The sequence below is a fragment of the Nylanderia fulva genome, unplaced genomic scaffold, assembly GCF_048542155.1.
Source record: "Nylanderia fulva isolate GAGA-0341 unplaced genomic scaffold, ASM4854215v1 Scaffold510, whole genome shotgun sequence".
In the NCBI taxonomy this organism is placed as follows: Eukaryota; Metazoa; Arthropoda; class Insecta; order Hymenoptera; family Formicidae; genus Nylanderia; species Nylanderia fulva.
The window spans coordinates 44265-68943 of NW_028190600.1; positions in this window are offsets into that span (position 1 = coordinate 44265).

Below are 24679 nucleotides of genomic sequence, written 5' to 3' on the forward strand. Positions count from 1 at the left end.
GCAACGGGTTTCTCGTTGTTACGCCGGGTTTCCCGGTTTCCGGTCTCTTCCTGCTACACGCCGGGCAACGGGTTTCTCGTTGTTACGCCGGGTTTCCCGGTTTCCGGTCTCTTCCTGCTACACGCCGGGCAACGGGTTTCTCGTTGTTACGCCGGGTTTCCCGGTTTCCGGTCTCTTCCTGCTATACACCGGGTGACGGGTTTCTCGTCATTACGCCGGGTTTCCCGGTTTCCGGTCTTTCCTGCTACACGCCGGGCAACGGGTTTCTTGTTGTAACGCCGGGTTTCCCGGTTTCCGGTCTCTTCCTGCTACACGCCGGGCAACGGGTTTCTCGTTGTTACGCCGGGTTTCCCGGTTTCCGGTCTCTTCTTGCTACACTCCGGGCAACGGGTTTCTCGTTGTTACGCCGGGTTTCCCGGTTTCCGGTCTCTTCCTGCTACACGCCGGGCAACGGGTTTCTCGTTGTTACGCCGGGTTTCCCGGTTTCCGGTCTCTTCCTGCTATACACCGGGTGACGGGTTTCTCGTCATTACGCCGGGTTTCCCGGTTTCCGGTTTCTTCCTGCTATAGGCTATACGCCTCCGTACACCGTATCTCTAAGTTATACTGGGTAATTTGTAAATCTTTTCCGGACACCGCTACAGGCTATACGCCTCCGTATTTTGTTTATACCGGGTAGTCAATAAGTTTCTGTATTTAGGCTTTATGCCAACAAACTTTTTGTTTATTTGTTTCTTTTGAATAAACCAAAGCATTGTTAATAAGGAATAAGCGAGTCTGAGTCTCCCCCTTCCTCCCGAATCCTGGAACCGGCGACCCGATCCGCGGCGTCGGGAAAGGTGAACCGTTACAATTCTAATAACTAATTGCAACGTTATATTAAATACGTAACATTATACATATTAAATATGTATACATTCTGTAAAAACTTTATTATAATCATTACATACAGTATAATAACAAAATTGCGATATCTTTTTTATTTTATGTGACATCGCAATTTCGTTATTATAATTATATATAATAGTTATAATAAGGTTTTTACAGAATATATACATTGATATCAACAAAATAATATTAATGTTACATATTTAACATAACGTTACAATTATGTCATTAAAATTACGTAGTATTTACGAAACTTTTAGAGTATACACATTTATATTAACCAAAATATTATAATTATATATAATAGTTATAATAAGGTTTTTACAGAATATATACATTGATATCAACAAAATAATATTATTGTTACATATTTAACATAACGTTACAATTATGTCATTAAAATTACGTAGTATTTACGAAACTTTTAGAGTATACACATTTATATTAACCAAAATACATAAATGTTACATAACAAAGTAACACCAAAATTGCATAACAAATTCATTACGTTATTAACATAAATGATACGTCATTGTTTTGTTTTGCCGATCTATAACATCAGGAGACGCGGTAGTGTCTCCGGCCATGTTCAAACCCTAAAAGACCTTAAAAGACACTACAAGTCTCCTTATCCTGCACCATCAAAGTCCATTCTTTGGGGGTGTAGAACTACTAAAATATAAAAAAATTTGAATTGCACGTAATATAACCTGAAAGGCGGCATCGCCACGAGTAATTTGAGCCAAGAAAAAATAAAATCGGTCAAGCCGTTCTGGAGATACAAACAGTCAAAAAGTTTTAATGAAAAATGAAGTAACGTCGTCGTCTTCTTCTTCTTCTTCTTCTTCTTCTTCTTCTTCTTCTTCTTCTCTGTCCGCGTATAAATCTCTTCTCACCTTTCACTCACACCTCCCTCAACTTCAACCCACCCCTTCCCCCCCACATTTCGCCCCGCCCCCACCCCCACCACCACTTCCACTCCCACCCCCACTCCCACCCCTCTTTCGCCTCTTTCACCCTCTTTCGTCCTCTCTCACCCTCTTTCGTCCTCTCTCACCCTTTTTCACCCTCTTTCGCCCTCTCTCACCCTCTTTCGTCCTCTTTCACTCTCTTTCATTCTCTCTCATCCTCTTTCACCCTCTTTCATTCCCTCTCACCCCCTTTCGTCCTCTTTCACCCTCTTTCGTCCTCTCTCACCCTCTTTCGTCCTCTCCTCACTCTCTTTCATTCTCTCTCACCCTCTTTCACCCTCTTTCATTCCCTCTCACCCTCTTTCATTCCCTCTCACCCTTTTTCGTCCTCTTTCACCCTCTTTCGTCCTCTTTCACTCTCTTTCGTCCTCTCTCACCCTCTTTCATTCTTTCTCACCCTCTTTTACCCTCTTTCGTCCTCTTTCACCTTTTTTCACTCTCTTTCGTCTTCTCTCACCCTCTTTCATTCTTTCTCATCCTCTTTTGCCCTCTCTCATCCTCTTTCGACCTCTTTCACACTCTTTCGTCCTCTCTCACCCTCTTTCGTCCTCTTTCACCCTCTTTCGTTCTCTCTCACCCTCTTTCGACCTCTTTCGTCCTCTTTCACCCTCTTTCGTCCTCTCTCACCCTCTCTCACCTCTTTCACCCTCGTACGTCCTTTCTCACCCTCTTTCGCCTATCTCGTCTTCTCTTACCCTCATTCGTCCTCTCTCACCCTATCTCCAAAAAATCATAAAAATGAAAAGGTCAAGCCATGTTCAAAAGAAGGTCCTCAAAAATTTAAACTTAGTCTGTACAATGAAAAATAATTACTCATAATTCCAGAGTTCCAATTTATTAATATCGAATAATGTATTTGTTTCAAGTAATGGCAGTAGAGTCAAATACATACCTACGTATATGCAGTTTTTGCTGTTAATTGAACTTGAACGAAAAAAATAATTAAATGATTTAAATATAGCACATTTTAAATCAAGAAACTTATATAATCGAATTCTGTTTAGGAAAAGGTAGAACATTTCATTTGCCTCTGCCTTTACAAGAAACATTGGATAAGGTATGTCCTCCGGAAGATCCGATAAATTTGAATCACGAGTTGCACATTCTCGTTCGAGGTATACCCAAGAAATCTAAAGTGGTTTGGGAAAATTTGGTAGATATTAATAAAATGTATAAGGCTTTACAATGGTTGAAAGAAAATAATCCTCATTACTCAAAAATTCGTCTTCCAGCGTCATCTGATGATCTATTAAAGGATAAGTTGCAGGAAACAGAATATAGGATTGTCGATGAGGAAAGCGACAATGACGAAATAAATGAGGTGGTTGAGGAATTACCAGCATTGAATTTGTACAATGTACAGCAAAACAAAAATAATAATGATCAAACCGTTTTAAAACGTACGGCTTTTCTCACACAAATCACTGAACATTCGGATATTAACGATCAGTATACAATATACCCAATACACGCGAAAAGAATCGATAACGAATCTGCATTGAAGCTTTATCAAATGGTGAAAATTGAAGATTTTCCAATGGATAATCGTTATAAATATCTGGATGTCATGTGTTTCCCTGATTTATATCCTGATGGTGTCAATGGACAACGAGAAGATAGAAACTTTGCATTGCCGGAATATTTATTTATTAGAACACGATTGATGTCGAAACATAGTAGATTCAGGTTGAATCTGCAGTATCTGTTCTTCCTTCTCAATGATGCTAACTACCGACAGTTGAAAAGTGGTATCTATTATACGATGATGGTTACTAACCCACGAAAGAGATACACTGCTGGTAGATACTTGAACGAATTGAAAGGTTACGAATTAGAATCGAATTTAATGAGTATTTTCGCAAAATTGAGAAATACGGATCAATTTTGGCGACAACCGCCCAATAATGTAAAATGCATGACTTTGCATTACGGTCCAGCGACGTGGTTTTTGACTTTGAGTCCTAGTGAATGGAAATGGTCCGATTTGGGTGAATATTTACGAGATATGAATCCCGATAAAAAGAAGTTAGGCATCAACGAACTAGTCGCATACGATCCTGTAAGTACTTCTAGATTCATGTGCATAAAATTCAAAGCCATGATTGATTTTATTTGTTCGTCCGATAATCCAATAGGAAAGGTTATTCATTACTTCTGGCGACTGGAATATCAACGTAGAAGTATCCAGCACATGCATTGTATGATTTGGATAAAAGATGCTCCAGTATTAGGAAAATCGCCGGATGAAGAAGTTGCTACGTTTATTCAAAAATACGTAACGTGTGAAATTCCAGATGAAAATGTTTCGCCAACGTTGTACGATACGGTAATAAGTGATCAGAATCATAAAGATAACTCGTATTGCATGCGTACGAAAAAAACGGCAACTAATATATACAGAAAGTGTCGGTTCGATTTTCCTCGGCCAGTTACTGAGAATTTCGTTTTAAGAGACGTTATCACTTCGATAGTCGGTAGAAAAAATTTACGCAGTAAGAGCAGATTGTACGATCTTCCTCGCAAGGAGTCGGAAAGGTTTATAAATGATTATAATCCGTCTATCAAATTAGCCTGGAAGGGAAATATGGACATACAGTTTATTAGAGAAAAATCAGAGTTTTTAAACTCATATTTAACAAAATACACGACAAAGTCGAAAAAATGCAATACAAACTTTGAAGTGATAGATTCGAATAAGTCCTTTTTGGAATGCGAATTTTGCAATGCGTTCATTAAATAACAGAGAATGCGGTGCTTTAGAAGCTGCGGATACACTATTAGGGAATCCCTTGTACGGTACGGATAATGATACCATGGTCAAATGGATCGATGTTAATGAGGTGAGAAATAGAAAAGTTAAAACATTTAATGAAATTTAAGCTCTTGATGAAAATTCTACGAATATTTACTGTTCGTCACTCATCGATGATTACTATCCAAATAGACCTCAGGAATTAGAATCATTGAATTTGTACGATTTTGCCAGATTCTGGGAAATTACGAAACAGATGTCAAATAATGACGAAGTCAAGTGTTACAAACTGGCATCGGGTTTATTTTAAAAAAAACGAAAAAAGGGTTATTTAATTAACCATTATCGATTTAATATAAAAACTGAGCCCGAAAAATACTTTTACTCGCTGCTTCTTCTGTTCAAACCATGGAGAGATTTAAGTGAACTCAAAGGTACATTCGAGACTTACACGGATGCCTTTAAGAATTCAGAGTCTGTTTTAACGAAAGTAATGAAATATCACGAAAGGCTCGAAGAAATACAGAAAGCTTTTGAGAAAGTTGCTGAATTAATCGAGAAGCGCGAAAATGATCTGAAAACAGCAGACAGAGACAAATCCGATGACGATGAACTGGATTGTAATCCGATAGAAGCTGACGACGCAATGAAAGATCTGGAAGATTTTGGTAACATTGACGACCCGATTGATTTATCGCAAATGATGTCGCAATTGAACAAAGACCAGAAAAGAGTCTTTGATGGAGTATGCCAAGTTTTACAAGATAAGAATCAGATTCTGCGACTGTACGTAAGTGGCGAGGGTGGTACAGGGAAAAGTTTTCTAATTGAAACGATTAAACATTGGATCAGAATAAATTTGGAAAAAACGACTGCCATATCTGCTCCCACGGGTATCGCAGCATTCAATATCGATGGCTTGACAATCCATAGAATGTTTCAACTACCGGTTAGTCATGAATCTACACCAAAATATACGCAATTGTCAGGCATGCTCTTGAAAACTTTTAGAAACAAATTAAAGAATGTCGAATTATTTATAATCGAAGGAATTACATGTAACAATGCAATGATGGATTTAAGAACGACTGTATTCAGTGATGGTCAAGCCTATGTAGGTTTGTCACGAGTAAGTAAATTGGAAGGCCTACATTTGATAAATTTTAATCCAGCATCAGTTAAAGCAAACTCGAGAGCCATTGTAGAATATAATCGACTGAGATCTATATTCAAATCTGAACTGCCACAAATCAATCCGTCCGAGAAAAAGGTTGTGAAAATGTACGATCGTCGATGGGATATCCCTAATATCATTGATGATATGCAGAATTATGATTGTGAGGAACCAGAAAGTATAGTTACGTGGAAAATATATGGCCTTTGCAATAACGATGCTGTTTCGTGTTACGCTAATGTAATATTACAATGTGCGTTTCATTGCGTACGTATTAGGCAACAAATACTGAAAAATAAAGCATCGAATGCATTGACTGATGCTATCTGCGCGTATGGTGAACGTAAATATTGCAACATTCAAGCGGTTAGAAGATCTGTCGGAAAACGCTTGGAAGAACGAACACAACAAGATGTTTCGGAATTTTTTACGGCTCTAATGTCGACGTATTGCGAAATCAATGATGTATTAAAACTCGAATTAAAGCACGTAACATGTTGCTCGAATGTCAAATGTAATTACAATGTAACTAAGCTGGAAAGCAGTAGTTTGTTAATATTACCTATACATTCGACATTAAAAAGGAAAAAAGGTGTCACTCTACAAAGTTTGATTAATGTAGAATTTTCTAAATGGGAAACGATAAACGGCAATTGTAACGAATGTAAGGGCACCGTGTTGAAAAAGAAACCGTAATCGAATCAACTTTATCCGTCGTAGTAATACAGCTCAATTTATACACTTTTATAAACGGTGCTTCTAAAAAAATTATCAACAATCGAATGACCGCCGTGCCGACAAGTAATATCACGATTAATAAAAAAAAGTACAAGCTAATAAGCGCTATATTTCACGAAGGTGAAGAAATGAATCGTGGTCACTACACGTGTATGTTGAGAGCTGACACAAAATCGGAATGATATTACTCTAATGATATGGAAGTGTTCAAGAAAAAATGGCCCAAAGGAGCACAAGGGGCATACATATTGTTCTTAGAACAGATTAAATAATGGCGCTGTATAAAGGCTGCCGTAAACGCTACATTAAAACATCAACTGTTCTAGCGCTGTATAAAAGTTGCCGTAAGCGCCAAAATAAAATATCGGCTGCTCTGGCGCTTTATAAAAGCTGCTGTAAGCGCTGCATTAAAACGAGTGCAATGAGTTTCTAATTTGACCTAGGCTTTATGACATTTCAAAAAGTATCATCAAGAAAAAAATTATCAGACAGAAATATGTATGTCGTGTTAAAATCGGAGAGACGAAGAAAAATATATGGTTGCGTTCTCACGAGAATGGGCGATGGAGGGGCCCATTCTTTATTTTCAATATTCATACAAGAATATAAATTCATTCTGTTGCAATTGAAATAAATGTGCAATGTATCGTTAAAAGTTATTACAATTATACAAACATTTACATATATGATTAAATAAAATATATATGTATACTATTATATAATATAATTATATATTTTATATATGTACATATATACCATATATTTCAATTATTTTGAACTGTATTGCATAAATTGTTACTTATACAAAGTTATGTGATAAGAATCGAAAATACATATATTTGTGATACTTGAATTACTAGAAAGCTGCTCTATATATCTGTATTTTAAAAAGTAAGTGATATCCTAAAAAAATCATAAAAATAAAAAGGTCAGGCCATGTTCAAAAGAAGGTACTCAAAAATTTAAACGATCTAATAATAAATTATCACGAAAAGTAACTGATATGTTATTCAAGGTGCCAGTTCAAAGTGAACATACGTAAAGTGTATATTATCTAAATTTAGTAATAATATATTACCATGAAAAGTAACTGTGATATTTTATTCAAGGTGCAAGTTCACATTGAATATACATACATATAAGTAAAACTGATTACAATTTGATTCTAGAAAATAAGTGCGATATGTTATTCTTAGTGCACAAAATATAATAGTCGTTTATAGAGATTTGATTTGAAATTCATACTAGCCCGTACAATGAAAAATAATTGCTCGTAATTCCAGAGTACCAATTTGTTAATGACTCAGAAAAATAACATGGCGGCCTGCTCTCAAAAAACTTTCGATGGGTAGAATAAATAATTGAAATAAGAGTTGTGAAAATTGTATAAATTAAAAACCTCCAATCTTTCTTTAGTAAAATTTCGAATTTTCGTATCAACTTCCGATTTGTGTTATACCGTATTTTCAGGGAGTAAGTTATTGGTCAGAAAACTTTGCCTTGTTGCTCGAAACGGGTGTATATTAAGTAAAATTTATAAATGTACAGTTCTCAGGTCAACTACAATAAAGCTATACGCTTAAAAAGTTTACTGATTATTTGTCGTAATATACAATAAAAAATTACATATTAATTATTCAAGATACAAGTGCGAAATAAATATCATTAAAATATACAAAAAAAATTTATCAATATGACTCTGAAAAGTAAGTGACATGGTTCTCAAAGTGCAAGGTTTCATTTGACTTACAATTTTTTTCAGAAACACAGAAGAAAAAGGTATTTGTATATAGTTTTGTATATTCACTTCGTTGTGTGTGTAGAGCTTTTAAAAATACGTTGAATCCTTATTTTAATCTAATCTTCTTCTAATGTAATACTTTTCGTATTTCAAATGTTGTAGTAATTATTCTGTAAGAGCTTTGACATTATTTCTAAATGGACATCGAAAAACATCATAGTTTTTTGAGAGCAGGCCGCCATGTTATTTTTCTGAGTCATTAACAAATTGGTATTCTGGAATTACGAGCAATTATTGTTCATTGTACGGGCTAGTATGAATTTCAAATCAAATCTCTATAAACGACTATTATATTTTGTGCACTAAGAATAACATATCGCACTTATTTTCTAGAATCAAATTGTAATCAGTTTTACTTATATGTATGTATATTCAATGTGAACTTGCACCTTGAATAAAATATCACAGTTACTTTTCATGGTAATATATTATTACTAAATTTAGATAATATACACTTTACGTATGTTCACTTTAAACTGGCACCTTGAATAACATATCAGTTACTTTTCGTGATAATTTATTATTAGATCGTTTAAATTTTTGAGTACCTTCTTTTGAACATGGCCTGACCTTTTCATTTTTATGATTTTTTTAGGATATTAAATTTATTAAGTGTTCAAAATGTCCGCCATGGACTTGTAAATGTGTATTTATTCGAAGCAACAAATTATTTCTAACATTTTTTAATATTTCGGAAGTCACTGAAGCGCAAGCGTCGCGTATCCTTTGCTTCATATTCTCTTTCGTTGTTAGCGGTTCAAACATAACTTTCTCCTTCACATATCCCCACAAAACGAAGTCTAATGGTGTCAGATCGGGAGTCGAAAAAGCCATTGAACAGGTCCACCATGACCTACCCACTTGTCTCCAAATTTTTCGTATAACAATTGTTTGGTGATGTTTGCAAAATGTGGCGGAGCGCCGTCTTGCTGAAACCACATGTCTCTTCTGATGTGTAGTGGCACATTTTCTAAAAGCGCAGGTAAATGGTTTTGTAATAAGTTAAAATAACTATTACTCGTTACAGTTTCTTCAAAAAAATAAGGTCCAATCACAAGATCTCCTATTATTCCGCACCTAACATTTAAAAACCACCGATGTCGGAATGGAATTGATCGCATCCAACGAGGATTTTCAACGGCCCAATAATGCATATTATGTTTATTCACATGTCCTGAATTCATAAAAAAGCCTTGTCAGAAAAAAGAATATTGTACAGAAAGTCATTATTTTCCATAGCATCATGTATCCATTCACAAAATGTTATACGGCGTTCATAGTCTCCAAACGACTAGTGATTCTTTTTGACACCGCTCCGCACTTTCGAGCAGAGCAAGTACCCACAGGACTATCCACGTCCATTGCCGCCGCCCGCTTCACCTGGGCAACACTTGTGGCCAGACATCCCAGGGACACCGCCGAGGGCGAAACGACGAGTCTCCTGAAGTCTCCAGGAGTGGGTCCTGCATTCCATAGAGCTGCCGCCGCTACGCCGCACACGTCTCCAGAGAGACCTCTTGACGACGTGGGACATCAGGATCCAGCGCTACACGTCACCGACGGGACCTTGGCACATCCATCGCTGCTGTCGCCGCTGCCGCGTCATCGCACCCATACAAGAGCATCCCGGCCTGCACGCAGACGCTGCCCAGCAGAGTGCATCGCAGCACGCAGTGCCGTCCCGACCAGGACAGCCAGGGAACGCAGTGTCGTCCCGAACAGACCAGCCAGGGAACGCAGTGCCGGGCCCCTACGGTCGACCAGGCCACGCAGTCCGACTTCTCAAACTGGAAGACAGCAACACCCTTGAGGACAGACGTCGGTACAGCGCCATCCGACGGAGAGACGTCGGGCTACACTCCGCCAGGGACTCCACCGGCTCTACGCAATTGGGGACCTCGGCAACTCACCAAAGCCGAGCCTCAAATAGAGTAGAGGGAGTGACGCCCGTCGTAGCGGCCGACCGGAGAGAGCGACGCCCGTTGTAGCGGCCGACCAAACAGCAGTCGAAGACCAACGGTTCTTTTCAGGGCCAATCAATCAATTACCCTTGTCATTGGCCCTTTTCAGAGCCCTAGAAAGACTACAAAACATACCTGTATATAGTGTACATAAGAAGGAAATATATAAAACAGAAAAATCACCAGCGACTCGTCATTGGCGGAACCTTCTTTCTGCGACCCACTTCTCCTATGCAGCACCTTGCGTTACTAGATATAAGTACGCCCCGTATACGAAAACAGCGCTACACAAAATTTACTTGTTTTTTCCCGTAGAATCCAACCATCTAACATTATAGGAGGTCCCGTTTGAAATTGTAAAGTTCATATTTCATATTTATGTAGTTAGAAAGGCCCCTCGAAAACATAAAACTTCCTCATGAACAACTTTTTGATTGGACAAATAATTTCCAAAATATTCAGCTGTTAAGAGTTATGTGGGCCACCCTGTATAATGTATTACTTACTAATATATTATTAATATAATATTTAATATAATATAGTTATAGTTTAATATAATATAGTCAATAATGAGAATACTTATTGAGTCAGCTCTTTTAATTTTTAAAGCCACAATCTCCACTTGATTCCTCTCGACCAATAGAGCCAAACGCGATGTTATTGCGACAATTATGAAAGAAAGAACATTTGAAAAAGGAATTTGAATCCTATGGTTGGAATCTCAAAAATTCCCCCTGTTCCTTCTCTTAACATCCCCTGTAAAGAAATAGGCGAGAAAAATATTGGTCCGAAAGTCGGCTGAATCGGGACTCGAACCCGAGACCTTCCGCTTGCCGGGCGACTGCTCTTCCAACTGAGCTATTCAGACACTTACGAACAAATATTCTTCTCAATGTTTATACCCCCCCCACCCACCCAAAGCGTCGTAATTAGGTCCAGACGCGACGAACAATAATGAGAATACTTATTGAGTCAGCTCTTTTAATTTTTAAAGCCACAATCTCCACTTGATTCCTCTCGACCAATAGAGCCAAACGCGATGTTATTGTGACAATTTTTGAGGTCCCAACCATAGGATTCAAATTCCTCTTTCAAATGTTCTTTCTTTTATAATTGTCGCAATAACATCGCGTTTGGCTCTATTGGTCGAGAGGAATCATAATATAATCATTTGTACTATAATAATAATATAAATATGATATTGTAAATCGGCCAATAACATAATAATAATATAAATATGATATTTTAAACTGGCCAATAGAGCCAAAGCGCGAAAAATTAATTTTTCAGAACTGTATCTCTTGGTTTGAGATTACTAAGTTCCATATATAAATTAATCTCGAACCTACATATGGAGAAAATAAGCGAGAAAAATATAGGTCCAAAAATTTACTGAAACGGGAATCAAACCCGCGTCTTTCACTTTCCAGGCGACTGCTCTTACCAACTAAGCTATTCAGCTATTCATACTTTCGATCTTATATTTTTCATTTGCCTTTTAGTAGATGTTAGTAAATAACGCCGGGATTAGACCAAGGCGTGAATATATTTAGATAAGAATTTATATTAAAATATAATTAAATATAAATATTATATTAATATTTAAATATAAATATTATATTAAAGGGTCTGAATAGCTTAGTTGGTAAGAGCAGTCGCCCGGAAAGTGAAAGACGCGGGTTCGATTCCCGCTTCAGCGACTTTTCGGACCTATATTTTTCTCGCCTATTTTCTCCATATGTAAATTCGAGATTAATTTATATATGGAACTTAGTAATTTCAAACCAAGAGATACAGTTCCAAAGAATTAATTTTTCGCGCTTTGGCTCTATTGGCCGATTTAAAATATCATATTTATATCGTTATTTGATTGTGAACAACTAAAACGTTTAATATTAGGTGTTAGCAAACAGCTCATATATGATTTTAAAGCTATGTATTTTCTGAAAGGTCTCTCTACTTTCTTGCCAGTTCACTTAACACAGGAGTATATTTTTTAACTGATATAATTTTTTGTGATAGACTTTATATTAGTGATATCCAACTTATTATCTAAATTCACAAAGCTATCATTTTCCTTAATACTCTCAAAAGAAAGATCGATTTGAGATGGTGACTGAATTCCAGAATTGTACTTTCCATCTCTTTCTGCAAGTTTCGTTAAATTAGTATCATGCGTTTTATAAACTCCTTTCGGAATATAATTGTCTTCAGTATTAATATTATTGCTAATCGTACATAGCGATTTTATGTTTGTATCATTCATTATTTCTATATAATTATTTAAATCTTCAATCATTTCCTTCAAAATCTTGTTGTTAATGTTACTGTTATTGATTTCCTTTGTTGTTATATTTAACATAGATAATACATTAGTAGATGATGTGACGTAGTCGTCCCAACGCCCGTTTACTCCCCGACGCAAGGTCGTAAAGCCGAGCGGCCGCGCCAAGAGAGCGAGCGAGAGAGAGAGAGAGAGAGAGAGAGAGAGAGAGAGAGAGAGAGAGAGAGAGAGAGAAAGAGAGAGCGAACGCGAACCCCGAGAGACTTAGCGGCGCGAAAGAATATTGTTATTAACGCGTTTTATTTTTATTTTTTTTTATGAATGTCGGGAGTCTTGCCGAGAGGAATTGTTTAATCAGGAAAGATTAACAAGGAAGGCAAAAAGCGGAAAAAAGGAATCGAAAACACCACGCACGAAACACGTAGCCCTAAGAGAAGTCAGCACAACAACGGCCGCGGAGAGAGAGAGCCGCAGGAGCGCGTCCGCCAGCAGGCGCCAAGAAAAGCTCCAAGGACCCGCGGATAATTTCCGCATCCCCTCTTTCGCCCCGCCGGAACCCCGTCGGCCGACATATATAATAAGGAGACCACCGTTCCAGGCCGCGAAAGTCTAGAAATAATGTGCCTCCTCAGCGAGATTTGTATATTAGATTTGTTGTCGCAAGGGGTACCGAAAATACCCCACACATTTCGTTATTGTCAAGCAAGTCGGGAAAATCGCGGAAAGCCCTAAGTGGTTGTCGCGAATCCTACCCCCGACTTGCCGAATTCGCCCGGCTGCCGATAGCGAGTCGGCAGATTTGGCAGATTAGCGCGACCGCTGGCCCGAGATAGACGCAACAAGAGCTAAGGAGAGAGAGAGAGAGAGCGATTACGAAAGACGTACGATTCAGAGGCCCAAGGACTTATAGCCGTGAGCTGCCGGTCGCCGGCGTATTTGCAGTAAATATCGAAAATCATTATTTTGCGTTTATGCTGATGAGCTCTAATTATCACGGCAAATTTTTCGAGTCGAAGTTATAGCTCTCTGGATTGCCAAACTATCTGTTCCGTTCTATTTCATGCGTGCGATCTATTCTACAGTTGTCGCGTCTCCGACGTGTGTAAAGTTGGCGTTATTTCGCAAACATAGATGATCGTAGAATTTCGCGTCTGATTATACGTTGTCGCCTTTGTCGAAATTTTAGTGTCATTGAGTCAACGTGTTAGTCGAGCTATCCTTTTAAATACAAAATTACTAACGACTCTATTCTTTTGTATTCCTATTTCTTTTCAATTATTTTGTAAAGTCGATTATGCGCTAATTTCTAATCTTCTAATTACCGAGAGTATATTTCTCGTGATTTATTTTCTTTTTTTGTAATCTGACAGTATCCGATTTACTTTATATTACTTTTTGTATTACTTTTCTTCCTTTATTTATATTGTAATAAATCGGAGTATTTTTATCTTACACGTTTGCATCTTTTTTATCTGTATCTCTTTGTGCTGTCACGCCTCTATACAGAGTACTCCGCGTATTGTAAATTTTGCGTATACTTAGCGTCAACGATTTATTAATTCTTTCGCGGCAACCACACCCTGCTTCTTTGCCGTTAAGTGAGCAGCCGGCCCGTTGCGGAACTTCCGGCCGAATTGTCGCGTGATTCCGTGTGTCGCGAAATGACACGTGCAAGATCGTGTCTGGCGCCCTAAAATCCGAGTAATTTCGCGTACCCGTCGGCTGGCGTTTTGCTGTGGCACGCGCGAATTGACCCCCAACTTAGTTCCCGCGTTCGACAATAATTTTTAAAGAATAAATAATTCTATTTGTTTCTTTTCTCTTTTTTGACGACAATCTCTGCTCGCCGCATTTGCTCCGGGGCGAGAAAAGTCGTCGCAATATATAGAGCCGGTTCTAACCCAGGTCCTCTGAGGAAGGTGCGGAGCGAGGGGGGCCTGTGACGCGGAGAATGACGTCACGCGGAGAAGAGGATCCGTGAGGTCCGCGAGGAGGGGAATCTGCAAGTAGTCTGCGGGAAGAGAAGTCCGCGAGGTTAGGGTCCGCGGGAAGGAGGATCCGCGAGTTTAGAATCCGCAAGAAGTCCGCGAGGAGAGGGAAGCGATGAGAATACCAACGAGTGATGACGCGAAAGATGACGTGAGAGAGACGCACGCGAGAGAGAGAAAGAGATAGCGCGTGAGATAATGCAAGACGATGATAGATAACGCGAGGCGTCCACAGGTGAGCGCAAAGAGAGAAAAAGAGAAGCGACAAGATGACGCGAGAAAAAAATACAATATTATTCTAAGGTGCTTTAATATATATATATAAGTAGGTATACTATGAAAGTTCTAACCCAGGAGCAATGAGGGGAAGTGAAAAGCGGAAGGAATCACGGGTGAGGGGGTGATGTCACGCGGGGGAGGGGGTTTTATCAGCAAATAAGCTTATCTTATCAGCTCAGGTTACTTGATAAGAGGTTCATATTACCTAATAAGGGCTCATGTTACCTGATATGTTTATAAACCAAAGATAAACATTCCAGCAATATCTATTACAAGATAAAATAAGCGGCATTTTTGTAAGATATTTATTACAAGATAAGCGGCATCTTTGTAAGATAAGCTTGTAAGATAAGCTTGTAAGATAAGGTAAAAATTTTGGTTAATCAAATACTGGTTAATCAAATTCAACGAAGGGCTGCCGCTTGGTGAGCGCCGACAATCAGATATTTATTACAAGATAAGGTAAAAATTCTGGTTAATCAAATTCAACGAAGGGCTGCCGCTTGGTGAGCGCCGAAAATCAAGGGGGTAGATACGTGATCTATACGTTATCTGTATATTTCTAAGAAATATCAGCAGCGAAAGTTTGGGGGCGAACGCGTCGCGACATGTCTTCGCCGTTTGCGACAAGGTGTTTATCTATGTATTTCGGAAAATTATTAGCGGGTAGATATCGCAAATATTTCTTGCAAATTAACAATCGTTGAAGAACAAAAGGTTGATCGGGATATATAATGAGGACCGATGTCGCTGCCGGGCCATAGTACGGTGACCACTGGCGAACTCACGCTCTCTTCATTCGAGGTGCAAGATGTTTGTAATGCTATCAAGTGCTTCCGACATTCTCAGTTTAAGTGCCGAACAGTTGCAATATATTCCGAAGATTGTTTTACTGCAAAAGTGCGGCTATTTCGTAGAACATTTGTGGGACAAGCTTCCGGAGCACATCAAGGCGAATCCGGAGGTTCAGACATATCGTCGCTGCCTTGAACATTACAATCGACCGTGGATGCGAACGCATATTGACGGTCCAGCACCGATGATCAGGGATTGCAGCGAATGTCAGCAAAAATAGGCTGAGGTTACAAGTGTAATACGTGTGAAAATTGACAGACAATAAATATGCAGCAAACGGGTTATCGCGAGGGAGTGCCGTTTCATGAGATGCGATTCGAATTATTGAAAGTTGGCGTGATAGTCAATGCCAATCTAATGGAAAAATATGTGTCCAAGTGTCCCGATAAAATGGAAGAAACTGATAGTGTAGTGTATAGAAAGAAAAGGGTTAAAAAGTGGGAGAAAGAAAGTAAATATTCCTATTACGATTGGTTGAAAGACTGTGATAAATGTATCGACATTTTGGAAGACCAATGTCCACCACCAAATAGATATAATGATAATTTAAGACCTAGAAAATTATTGCTCTTTTATAAATTATCACGGAAAGCTCGCATTGCCGAACTTGAAGAAAAAAGAAAAATGATACGCAGAATATGCCTAAGCAAAGATACCAGTATGCCCGCGCTTACGAGCAAAACTCATGTAAACTCAATCGTGCAGGCAATACATGCGCGTGAAATAGGTTTCAAAAAACGTAACACGAAAGAGCTGTACAGAAGCCTCTATGCGAATACTTTATATGATTCTCAACGTAAAATAATTAATTGGCAAAAGCCATCGAAACAACACATATTAGAACTCGATAATCCAAATGATTATCATTAATATCAATTAGAAAAGTGAATGCAAAGAGTATATCAGTGTTTATTAGATAAGTTTTATCACGCGTAAAAGAGAGGATTGTAGTGAATGTGTCGAGACATGTCTTCGCGGAAGGTGTAAACATAACGATAGTCAACTACTGAGCAGCCGCTATTTTTGTTTCGGCGAAGATCATCTTTCGGAGATATATGCAATTGCGCGTTGATCGGAATATATAATGAGGACTGATGCCGCTGCTGGGCCATAGTACGGTGACATTCATTCGCGAGCATATTAGTGAACATAAAGTGTATTGTGTTGTACAAAATGGAGAATGGCGAGCGAGACTTGGTGGTGATCTCTGAGTACGAGATGGAGGTCATCACGATCTCCGACGACAGCGACAGCGACGACGAGATGTACGACCCGCAATATGACAGGGAGGTCAATATCATCTTGGATGATATTGAAGAAATGGAAATTGATGTCGTACCCATCGTTGAAGAAGACGATGGTGGTGATGAAGAAGAATTAGAAGAACTCTAACCACTGCACGACGATGGGTACGACAGTGGAAACGCTGTTCGCGAGTCATACCACTCACGTACGTTAGACGTACGGGCCATCGCATCCCTCGACGAAGACACGAGGGTATGCATTATGATGGCATATGTCTCGCCATGGGGGTCGGTCAGAATCTGCATTCCCTGTTTTATGAGAAACAGGGAAAGATTCGCGAGAATTACAACCATCTAAAGGCACGTGACGATGCGGTACAGAGATGTACCGCATCTTCATTGCATTGATTGCCAGGAAAGAGTGTTCACACTCTTCATGGCCAACTTGTGCCCAATATGTCAAGGCTGTAAGTATATATATATATATATATATATATATATAATATGTCAAAAATATATATATATATATATATATATAAAATAGTATAATAATTTATTATATTTCTATGTGCAGGTGCCGAGGCACAGTCTGACAGCGATGGTTGATGCGACTCCCTTTCTCGTCCGCCGCAGGCCCGAGCCGCGGAGTCTTTCTCGCCGCTTCTTCGAGCCGCCGAATCTCTCTCGCTGCCGCAGGCCCGAGCCGCCGAATCTCTCTCGAACGCGAGATGTAAACATTTGACACTCGGTTTGTTTTTGAAATAAATAGCGCTTAGTGATATAGTTTTTTGTGAATATTTTTTTAAGTGGGGTACAGCCTGTGGAGAGCGGGTCTGTCTCTGCAATGGGCATCATAAAGTTTCGAGCGTCGTCGAAGAAGTGTCGTGGAGTGTACTAACAAAAATTTTATAATTTAAAAGGGAAGATACGCGATTATTACAACAAAAATGGTAGTGCTTTTTTTTTAAAGTGAAAATATTAATGGATAGTGGAGAAAAAATATATTAATATTTACTTTTTTTTTTTTAGTTTTTGTTGTTCATTATTTGTTGCTGTCAGATGATCGAGGATCTGATAACTATCGAACAGTTCGATCAAGTTGAATGGGTGGATTCTCCGGTAGAGGAGACAACAGAACCAGAGAGGGTACGGCTGGAGAGGGCGGAGCGGCGCGAGTACGCATACCTAGACTACCTCTGGGGTGATACGGAGCGCCTCCGTGATTTGGAGGAGCACTGGCCAGAGATCCGGAGAAACGCGTGTAACTTGATCGAATTGTTCAATGAAGTTGAAATACCGATTGAAGAACATCTGACGGAGAGGGACTGGATAATGAGGATAGGGGGGAGCGACGTCTCTTAGACGATATGTGGGGCGACACGGAGGACGCCCGCATGCGGGAAACTATATATGCATCATCGCATAATATTTTCCACCTTCGGGAGCTGTTCGGGTTGGACCCATATCCACCTGAACCTGAGGTGGAAAATTGGGACGGTAAGAATAAAATTTATAATACTGTATTATATTTATAAATTAATAATTGTTCTGCTTACAGACGAACCGTTTGTTCCAATAATGCCGCAAGAGCCGTTCGATTGGGGCCTGGAAATCGGCTATAACGAGTTCGACCCGGAAATCATGGAGAACGAGTTCGGCCTGGTGGAACTATTCGATTTACCAGACCCGTCCGACATTAGGCCTCAGCCTCAGCCGACGCCGTGGCTCGTTCTATCGCGAGAGAGAAGGCCCGCAGCGAGAGACGCACGCGAGAGAAGACGCGAAAGAGAAAGAAAGACGCGAAGGAAAAGGCTTGAAGGAGAAAGATGCGAAGGTGAGAGACGCAGCGTGAGAGTGAGAGAGACGGCGAAATAAGATGCGAGCGCGAGAGAGAGAAGACGTGAGAGTGAGAAAGACGCATGCAATAGGTAACGCATCATAGGAGAGCGCAAAGAGAGAGAAAGAGAAGCGAACGCGAAAGAGAAGACGCGAGAGGTTCATCTCAGAAAGCTTTTAAAATAATTTATAATTATTTTTAATAATTTCTTTACTTATTGACTTATAATTTAAAAGGGAACAAGAGGACATTTTAATCTAAAATAAATACACTTATTTGATAATAATATGTTTTTTTTAATCTATAAAATATGAGTAAATTTACATTTGTGTGTGTGTAAATATAAAAATGAAAAAATATAAAATGTATAAAATTAAAAATATATAAAAAATAAAAATAAAAAATGTATAAAATTAAAAATGTATAAAATTTAAAAATAAAAAATGTATAAAATTAAAAGTAAGAATGTATAAAATTAAAAGTAAGAATGTATAAAATTAAAAATAAAAATGTATAAAATTAAGAACAAAAATGTATAAAATTAAAAATATATAAATATTAAAATTTAAATGTATAAAGTTAAAAAAAAATATATAAAAATAAAAATAAAAAATAAAAAACTTAATTTAAAAACGGGTGATTGCGGTGGTGAGGCGGGCCACAGTGGCGACGGCGGCGGCGGGTCCGATAGGACGAGCCACGGCGTCGGCTGAGGCTGAGGCCTAACGTCGGACGGGTCTGGTAAATCGAATAGTTCCACCAGTCCGAACTCGTTCTCCATGATTTCCGGGTCGAACTCGTTATAGCCGATTTCCAGGCCCCAATCGAACGGCTCTTGCGGCATTATTGGAACAAACGGTTCGTCTGTAAGCAGAACAATTATTAATTTATAAATATAATACAGTATTATAAATTTTATTCTTACCGTCCCAATCTTCCACCTCAGGTTCAGGTGGATATGGGTCCAACCCGAACAGCTCCCGAAGGTGGAAAATATTATGCGATGATGCATATATAGTTTCCCGCATGCGGGCGTCCTCCGTGTCGCCCCACATATCGTCTAAGAGACGTCGCTCCCCCCTATCCTCATTATCCAGTCCCTCTCCGTCAGATGTTCTTCAATCGGTATTTCAACTTCATCGAACAATTCGATCAAGTTAAACGCGTTTCTCCGGATCTCTGGCCAGTGCTCCTCCAAATCACGGAGGCGCTCCGTATCACCCCAGAGGTAGGCTAGGTATGCGTACTCGCGCCGCTCCGCCCTCTCCAGCCGTACCCTCTCTGGTTCTGTTGTCTCCTCTACCGGAGAATCCACCCATTCAACTTGATCGAACTGTTCGATAGTTATCAGATCCTCGATCACCTGACAGCAACAAATAATGAACAACAAAAACTAAAAAAAAAAAAGTAAATATTAATATATTTTTTCTTCACTATCCATTAATATTTTCACTTTAAAAAAAAAGCACTGCCATTTTTGTTGTAATAATCGCGTATCTTCCCTTTTAAATTATAAAATTTTTGTTAGTACACTCCACGACACTTCTTCGACGACGCTCGAAACTTTATGATGCCCATTGCAGAGACAGACCCGCTCTCCACAGGCTGTACCCCACTTAAAAAAATATTCACAAAAAACTATATCACTAAGCGCTATTTATTTCAAAAACAAACCGAGTGTCAAATGTTTACATCTCGCGTTCGAGAGAGATTTGGCGGCTCCGGCCTGCGGCAGCGAGAGAGATTCGGCGGCTCGAAGAAGCGGCGAGAAAGACTCGGCGGCTCGGGCCTGCGGCGGACGAGAAAGGGGGTCGCATCAACCATCGCTGTCAGACTGTGCCTCGGCACCTGCACATAGAAATATAATAAATTATTATACTATTATATATATATATATATATATTTTTGACATATTATATATATATATATATATATATATTGTGATGTGGTCTTTCTGAGCCCGTCACAAGGGCGGACGCGCCCGGCCGGGAGGCGTCTGAGAGCGCTTTAGTTTTGTGTTTCGTGCGGGTGAGCAGCGACCTTTTCGCTAGCTCACCCGTACTCTGTATCGGGATTGAGGTGGTGGGCCGGGAGAACGGCCATTGTTTTAGGAAGAAGAGGACCCAGGCGAACAACGGAGGGACGACCTCGGAGGGGGAGGAGCGGAGACTGAGCGACCGACCCGGTGAGTATAAAACACACAGTATCGAAGGAATAAGAGAGAGAGATACTGCCAAGGAAATCATTACAGCCTTGAATGGACGATCGGGAGCGGCCCGGAGCAGGCAGGGGAAGGCGCCGGCATCTCTACACGAGGATGGACACCCCTAAGGGGCCCCGCCACCACACGTCGAGGAGAAAGCGGAGACCCCTCGAGCCTGATCACCCCGGAAAGGTCTCCCCCAGCGAAGCAAGGCTAACGAGAATACCCACCCAGCCGTACGAGGTGTGAGCGGGGCCGCCAGGATCGGGTCTACGGAAAGCGTTACCGAGGACTACAATTCGAATTTGGCGGCGGAAGTCCGCGACCAGCCGCGACACACAGGAGTCGATACGAGGATCGATTCCGGGTCCGGCGCGGGGCGCAACGCTGCCGCGAAACCTGACAACCGGGTCGGGGTGGCGCGCATTGTCTTCCCCCTCCCCACCAGCGTACCTTCCGAGGTCCCGCCGGCCCGAAAGGAAATCACTGTTTGGCAAGCCGGTGTCCTGCGAACACGTGGAAGGACGACGACCCACAACAGCCACCTGCGACGGCGAAATATTGTAAGGCCACCTCCTCGATCGTTTGGTAAGCGCGGATTCGGCGGGGACCCGTGGGTTATTAGAAAATTATAACGATACCGAGCCATTAGGCTATAAATCAGTTGATACCGAGGATTTATTGAGAGACTCACGGGACTCGTGTCGATTTCCGCGTAATAAAGTTTTGTGTATTTCTTGCCTTCTTCGCCTCTCCGAGGGGCACCGAAACGAGTCGACAGTCACATTGTACCGTAGTTATATTATATAGAATCATTTATTAACCAGTCTTGAGAATAAGTTACGCTGGATTAGTGTATGGTCTTTTCGATTCCGAGCATGAAACTAAGGGAGGAGAATAACGTTAACGAGGAGTTACAATAAAGCCCAGCGATCCCCCCTACGGCTCGATGACAATATTATATTCACACTTCATTAATATTTATAAATACCATTAACTGAAAATATATTATTCTTCTTTTATCTTATTCATGAGTACAATTAATATAGATATTTCCTCTCTCTCTCTCCGAGACTGCGATTCCGATTCTCCTAACAGAAAGAACCACGACACTCTACCCCCTATTGATACCGAGCTACCGAGGCCGAGCCGTCGTGTCCGCTGATTATTTGCCGAAATATTGTTGAGTGGTGCGGCCTGACCGCATCTGGAACCCAAAAGATACGATACCGAGCAATCAGTGATACCGAGCAATTATTGAGAGAACGGAGAGCGGCACGACGAGGTTGCGCAGCTGTCTCTCTCGCACTCTCTCTCTCGTTTGACGAGAGAGGACGGAGAGACGGTCGCTATATATATATATATATATATATATATATATATATACTTACAGCCTTGACATATTGGGCACAAGTTGGCCATGAAGAGTGTGAACACTCTTTCCTGGCAATCAATGCAATGAAGATGCGGTACATCTCTGTACCGCATCGTCACGTGCCTTTAGATGGTTGTAATTCTCGCGAATCTTTCCCTGTTTCTCATAAAACAGGGAATGCAGATTCTGACCGACCCCCATGGCGAGACATATGCCATCATAATGCATACCCTCGTGTCTTCGTCGAGGGATGCGATGGCCCGTACGTCTAACGTACGTGAGTGGTATGACTCGCGAACAGCGTTTCCACTGTCGTACCCATCGTCGTGCAGTGGTTAGAGTTCTTCTAATTCTTCTTCATCACCACCATCGTCTTCTTCAACGATGGGTACGACATCAATTTCCATTTCTTCAATATCATCCAAGATGATATTGACCTCCCTGTCATATTGCGGGTCGTACATCTCGTCGTCGCTGTTGCTGTCGTCGGAGATCGTGATGACCTCCATCTCGTCATCAGAGATCACCACCAAGTCTCGCTCGCCATTCTCCATTTTGTACAACACAATACACTTTATGTTCACTAATATGCTCGCGAATGAATGTCACCGTACTATGGCCCAGCAGCGGCATCGGTCCTCATTATATATTCCGATCAACGCGCAATTGCATATATCTCCGAAAGATGATCTTCGCCGAAACAAAAATAGCGGCTGCTCAGTAGTTGACTATCGTTATGTTTACACCTTCCGCGAAGACATGTCTCGACATATTCACTACAATCCTCTCTTTTACGCGTGATAAAACTTATCTAATAAACACTGATATACTCTTTGCATTCACTTTTCTAATTGATATTAATGATAATCATTTGGATTATCGAGTTCTATTATGTGTTGTTTCGATGGCTTTTGCCAATTAATTATTTTACGTGAAGAATCATATAAAGTATTCGCATAGAGGCTTCTGTACAGCTCTTTCGTGTTACGTTTTTTGAAACCTATTTCACGCGCATGTATTGCCTGCACGATTGAGTTTACATGAGTTTTGCTCGTAAGCGCGGGCATACTGGTATCTTTGCTTAGGCATATTCTGCGTATCACTTTTCTTTTTTCTTCAAGTTCGGCAATGCGAGCTTTCCGTGATAATTTATAAAAGAGCAATAATTTTCTAGGTCTTAAATTATCATTATATCTATTTGGTGGTGGACATTGGTCTTCCAAAATGTCGATACATTTATCACAGTCTTTCAACCAATCGTAATAGGAATATTTACTTTCTTTCTCCCACTTTTTAACCCTTTTCTTTCTATACACTACACTATCAGTTTCTTCCATTTTATCGGGACACTTGGACACATATTTTTCCATTAGATTGGCATTGACTATCACGCCAACTTTCAATAATTCGAATCGCATCTCATAAAACGGCACTCCCTCGCGATAACCCGTTTGCTGCATTTTTATTGTCTGTCAATTTTCACACGTATTACACTTGTAACCTCAGCCTATTTTCGCTGACATTCGCTGCAATCCCTGATCATCGGTGCTGGACCGTCAATATGCGTTCGCATCCACGGTCGATTGTAATGTTCAAGGCAGCGACGATATGTCTGAACCTCCGGATCCGCCTTGATGTGCTCCGGAAGCTTGTCCCACAAATGTTCTACGAAATAGCCGCACTTTTGCAGTAAAACAATCTTCGGAATATATTGCAACTGTTCGGCACTTAAACTGAGAATGTCAGAAGCACTTGATAGCATTACAAACATCTTGCATCTCGAATGAAGAGAGCGTGAGTTCGCCAGTGGTCACTGTACTATGGCCCGGCAGCGACATCGGTCCTTATTATATATCTCTGTTGACGCATGTCATAAATTTGTATAATCAATAGACTCTTATATTAATCGCTCGTACATCAACGGAAAGGTTCAATCGTTCGAATCGACACACGACAACATTATCGACCTTGTTCACCATCCCATGTGATAGGAGTCACGCTGTCACGTGTACATTTTATTTACTCCTATTCTTTCGTCGCTCATTCGCCGAAACAAAGATCCGATCCCGAGAAAGAGGAGATTTTGTGACGAAAACTCGGAACGCTCCCGAAAACCGAGCGTCAGATCTTTGCGAACCGTGCTATCGATCAGCTGCAAATACAAGCAAACATATATTCGTTGCTTCAATCATTTGCCTCTCGGAGCGAGTCTTTACGAGGCTGTACAAGTCACCAGTCGATCAACAATAAGTTGACTTAGAACGACGCCGTCGCGCCTACTGATATCGACAACATTTTTTGGTCCTTCGAGCCGGATCGCTAACGAGAG